Below are 6,365 nucleotides of genomic sequence, written 5' to 3'. Positions count from 1 at the left end.
AATACTTTAACCCTTGTGTTGACTTCTGGTCGACCGTGCACTTGTTGTCCTTCAGGGTCAAAATTAACACGTTTTTGTTGCTGTTTTTTTTTAGATATTTTTGACACATTTTCCAACGTTTTTGTCACTTTTTTTTGTCACATTTCTTTTGAAATTTTTAAAAATATTTTTGTCACTTTTTTCAGTATTTTCGTCACTTTTTTGAATATTTTTGTAACTTTTTTGAATATTTCTGTCACTTTTTTCCAGCTGACACAACACACACACAGGCACACACCCTCCCACACACACACACACACCCATTCACACTCTCACACACCCTCACACACACACACAGACACACCCACACACACTCTCACACACAAACACACACACCTTCACACTCTCACACACCCTCACACACACACACACACACACACACACACACACACACACACACACACACACACACACACACACACACACACTCACATACCCCTCCACACACACACAGACACACCCACACACACACAAACACACACACACACACACACACACACACACACACACAGGGAGTCTTTGTGTTCAGACGCTGCTGCTGAGTCACTGTTGGGAAACAAAAAGCAGAACCTCCTCCGGCTGATGTCGCAACGCTAAAATATTTCCTGTCAGCAGCTTAAAACCACACGCACACACAGACACACACACACACACACACACACACACACACACACACACACACACACACACACACACACACACACACAGAGACACACACCCACACACACACACACAGAGGCATGTACAGCATGTATGCAAATAGTGTACAGGACACAGTTTCACTGCAGCAACTCCAGGTTGTACAAGCCAAGCAGCGTGTATAGAGCCAGCATATCTCCACCAGACTCCATGTAAATAATCAGGACTTTTAGCGTGTATAGAGCCAGCATATCTCCACCAGACTCCATGTAAATAATCAGGACTTTTAGTGTGTATAGAGCCAGCATATCTCCACCAGACTCCATGTAAATAATCAGGACTTTTAGCGTGTATAGAGCCAGCATATCTCCACCAGACTCCATGTAAATAATCAGGACTTTTAGTGTGTATAGAGCCAGCATATCTCCACCAGACTCCATGTAAATAATCAGGACTTTTGCGTGTATAGAGCCAGCATATCTCCACCAGACTCCATGTAAATAATCAGGACTTTTTAGTGTGTATAGAGCCAGCATATCTCCACCAGACTCCATGTAAATAATCAGGACTTTTAGCGTGTATAGAGCCAGCATATCTCCACCAGACTCCATGTAAATAATCAGGACTTTTAGCGTGTATAGAGCCAGCATATCTCCACCAGACTCCATGTAAATAATCAGGACTTTTAACGTGTATAGAGCCAGCATATCTCCACCAGACTCCATGTAAATAATCAGGACTTTAGCGTGTATAGAGCCAGCATATCTCCACCAGACTCCATGTAAATAATCAGGACTTTTAGCGTGTATAGAGCCAGCATATCTCCACCAGACTCCATGTAAATAATCTGGACTTTTAGCGTGTATAGAGCCAGCATATCTCCACCAGACTCCATGTAAATAATCTGGACTTTTAGCGTGTATAGAGCCAGCATATCTCCACCAGACTCCATGTAAATAATCAGGACTTTTAGCGTGTATAGAGCCAGCATATCTCCACCAGACTCCATGTAAATAATCTGGACTTTTGCGCGTGTATAGAGCCAGCATATCTCCACCAGACTCCATGTAAATAATCAGGACTTTTACGCGTGTATAGAGTCAGCATATCTCCACCAGACTCCATGTAAATAATCAGGACTTTTAGGTTATATAGAGCCAGCATATCACCACCAGACTCCATGTAAATAATCAGGACTTTTAGCGTGTATAGAGTCAGCATATCTCCACCAGACTCCATGTAAATAATCAGGAATTTTAGTGTGTATAGAGCCAGCATATCTCCACCAGACTCCATGTAAATAATCAGGACTTTTAGCGTGTATAGAGCCAGCATATCTCCACCAGACTCCATGTAAATAATCAGGACTTTTAGCGTGTATAGAGACAGCATATCTCCACATGTAAATGGGTGAATTAAGGGTTTATTTCAACCAAACCAGAGTGGTGATTGTTGGAACAGTGGAAAGATGAACCAAGACGGCTTTTGGTAGTTTTATTTAGTTTCTGTCCACTTTGAATGAAGTGTGTTTTACGATGATAAAAGTCCTGATTATTTACATGGAGTCTGGTGGAGTTTGGTGATGGTGATTTCGGGGCTGTTTCATGTTAAACTAAAAGGATCTTACTCTTTAACTAAAAGGTCTATCTCTGTAGGGATCCATCCCATAATGTTGTCAGACACTTAGAATAATAATCTGAGTCTGTCAGCGGCAACAACACAACTTTTAGTGGACCAAACTGATGCTGAACATTTGTTATGTAGGGTTACATTACAGCCCTTTCACTCATTCACAGAATGTTAGGCTCCTCTATTAGCATTCAGGTGTGACACACACACACACAGACACAGACACACAGACACACACACACACACACACACACACACACACACACGCATTGTGCAGCGATCTCATTCCAGGCACGTCGGCCAGTGTGGCAGATGAATGGCCGGCCTTGTTGGAGAGAGCTGCAGGGGACGGATAATGGAGTTGTGTGTGTGTGTGTGTGTGTGTGTGTGTGTGTGTGTTGTTTGTTGTGTGTTGTGTGTGTGTGTGTGTGTGTGTGTGTGTGTGTGTGTGTGTGTAAGAGTCGGAGTCAGAGGATGAAATGGAAACTAGTAAAAGTGTGTTAGCCTTTTCAAATGAGTGACGATTTAGGGAGGATGTGGAGTCTGCATGACCTCTCTCTCCCCCACACGGACTGTTGGTATACGAGTGTGTGTGTGTGTGTCTCTTTGTGTGTGTGTCTGTGTGTCTGTGTGTGTGTGTCTGTGTGTGTGTGTGTGTGTGTGTCTGTGTGTGTGTGTGTTGTCAGGCCTCATTCACACAAAAGAAGTCGCATTTATCTGAGGTGGAGTTCTCCTTTCAAACTTTATGCAAATGTTGTGTACTTATAGCTGCCAAGGGTGGAAATGTAACTAAGTAGATTTAATACGTTTAAGATGTCAGGAGCTCGATAAGTCCTTCAAAAATATTTCACTTTTCACTCATGTTTATAACATATTATATACATATGTTTATTACAATATTTATTAACACGTTTTTGTCACTTTTTGATAGCGCAATATTTTTTATTGAATTACAAAAAACTCAAAATTCTTCTGGAGACTGACTGATATGGTTAGGCCCTCCCCTGTCAATACCGTGCTAGAAAGAGGTCTGCTAATGTTTTAAAAGACCATGAAATATTCACTCTGGCGTTCTGGTTGCGGTTCAAAGCGGGATCTGCTATAGTAATAGTCCAGCCCGGCTGACTGTCAGCATTCAGTAGCAGAATGCTAGCGTGCTATGGGCAACAACGACTCAACCTGTAAGAAATCACTACAATCAAATCTGAGGTTTCTCAACGACAATCAGGCGAAAGAGACAAATTTAGCTGTCTAGCTCCATAGACTCCCATTCATTTAGCCGTCTAGCTCCATAGACTCCCATTCATTTAGCCGTCTAGCCCCATAGACTCCCATTCATTTAGCATCTAGCTCCATAGACTCCCATTCATTTAGCCGTCTAGCTCCATAGACTCCCATTCATTTAGCATCTAGCTCCATAGACTCCCATTTGAAACATCTGACCGCCAGACTCCCATTCATTTTGCTTACGTCTAGCTGCAGACTCCCATTCATTTAGCTGTCTGGCTCCATAGACTCCCACCATTCATTTAGCCGTCTAGCTCCATAGACTCCCATTCATTTAGCCGTCTGGCTCCATAGACTCCATTCATTTAGCAGGTGCTCCATAGACTCCCATTCATTTTAGCATCTAGCTCAGAATACATTCATTTAGCCGCCTAGCTCCATAGACTCCCATTCATTTAGCCGTCTAGCTCCATAGACTCCCATTCATTTAGCATCTAGCTCCATAGACTCCCATTCATTTAGCCGTCTAGCTCCATAGACTCCCATTCATTTAGCCGTCTAGCTCCATAGACTCCCATTCATTTAGCCGTCTAGCTCCATAGACTCCCATTCATTTAGCCGTCTAGCTCCATAGACTCCCATTCATTTAGCTGTCTAGCTCCATAGACTCCCATTCATTTAGCTGTCTAGCTCCATAGACTCCCATTCATTTAGCCGTCTAGCTCCATAGACTCCCATTCATTTAGCCGTCTAGCTCCATAGAGTCCCATTCATTTTGCACTGGACCACGATCACCCCCAGTGGAACTCTGGTGGAACTGCAACCAAATTCGGTACTGGCTGACTGGCTGGCTTTCTGCCAGTCAGTGACAAAAATGTTGGAAAGATTTTGGAAAAAGTGACAGAAATGTTGGAAAGTTTTTGGAAAAAGTTACAGAAATGTTGGAAAAAATGACAAAAATGTTGGAAAAAGCGATAGATTTACTAAACAACAGCCTTGTAATAAAAAAAAACAACATTTAAATGCTAAATGAGAAAAAGAGACAAAAACTTGGAAAAAGATGGTACGATGAAGGAAGGAAGTAAGGCAAGAATAGGTCAAAATACTATCAAAAACTTAAACAGTGACTTAAGAAGACAAAAGCGAGAAACTTGTAAAAGGTAGAAGGACAGTAGAAGGAAGGAAAGATTAGGTCCAAAAGAAAATGACAGAAATGTTGGAAAAAGTGACAAAAATGTTGGAAAATGTGACAGAAATGTTGGAAAAAGTGACCGAAATGTTGGAAAAAATGACAGAAATGTTGGAAAAAGTGACAGAAATGTTGGAAAAAATGAATAAAAAATGTTGGAATTTTTTTTGGAAAAAGTGACCAAAATGTTGGAAAAAATGACAGAAATGTTGGAAAAAGTGACAGAAATGTTTGAAAAAATGTTGGAAAAAGTGACCGAAATGTTGGAAATGTTGGAAAAAGTGACAGAAATGTTGGAAAAAATGAATAAAAACTTTTGGAAAAAGTGACCAAAATGTTGGAAAAAATGACAAAAATGTTGGAAAAAATGACAGAAATGTTGGAAAAAGTGACAGAAATGTTGGAAAAAGTGACAGAAATGTTGGAAAAAATGTTGGAAAAAGTGACCGAAATGTTGGAAATGTGGACCGAAATGTTGGAAAAAGTGACAGAAATGTTGGAAAAAGTGACAGAAATGTTGGAAAAAATGAATAAAAACTTTTGGAAAAAGTGACCAAAATGTTGGAAAAAATGACAAAAATGTTGGAAAAAAATGACAGAAATGTTGGAAAAAGTGACAGAAATGTTGGAAAAAGTGACAGAAATGTTGGAAAAAGTGACAGAAATGTTGGAAAAAATGTTGGAAAAAGTGACCAAAATGTGGGAAATGTTGACCGAAATGTTGGAAAAAGTGACAGAAATGTTGGAAAAAGTGACAGAAATGTTGGAAAAAATTAATAAAAACTTTTGGAAAAAGTGACCAAAATGTTGGAAAAAATGACAAAGATGTTGGAAAAGATGACAGAAATGTTGGAAAAAGTGACAGAAATGTTGGGAAATGTTGGAAACAGTGACAGAAATGTTGGAAAAAATGTTGGAAAAATTGACTGAAATGTTGGAAATGTTGACCGAAATGTTGGAAATGTTGGAAAAAATGACAAAAATGTTGGAAAAAATGACAGAAATGTTGGAAAAAGTGACAGAAATGTCACAGATGTCAGCGATAGATTTACTAAACAACAGCCTTGTAATTAAAAAAACAAACAAATGCTAAATGAGAAAAAGAGACAAAAACTTGGAAAAAGATGGTACAATGAAGGAAGGAAGTAAGGCAAGAATAGGTCAAAATACTATCAAAAACTTAAAAAACTGTGACTTAAGAAGACAAAAGCGAGAAACTTGTAAAAAGTAGGACAGTAGAAGGAAGCAAAGATTAGGTCCAAAAGAAAATGACAGAAATGTTGGAAAAAGTGACCAAAATGTTGGAAAAAGTGACCAAAATGTTGGAAAAAATGACAAAAATGTTGGAAAAAGTGACAGAAATATTGGAAAAGTGACAGAAATGTTGGAAAAAGTGACAAAAATGTTGGAAAATGTGACAGAAATGTTGGAAAATGTGACAGAAATGTTGGAAAATGTGACAGAAATGATGGGAAATGTTGGAAACAGTGACAAAAATGTTGGAAACAGTGACAGAAATGTTGGAAACAGTGACAGAAATGTTGGAAAAAGTGACAGAAATGTTGGAAAAAGTGACAAAAATGTTGGAAAAAGTGACAGAAATGTTGGAAAAAGTGACAGAAATGTTGGAAAATGTGACAGA

Source organism: Perca fluviatilis, chromosome 14, assembly GCF_010015445.1.
Source record: "Perca fluviatilis chromosome 14, GENO_Pfluv_1.0, whole genome shotgun sequence".
NCBI lineage: Eukaryota > Metazoa > Chordata > Actinopteri > Perciformes > Percidae > Perca > Perca fluviatilis.
Note: the sequence above shows the minus strand (reverse complement) of the source record.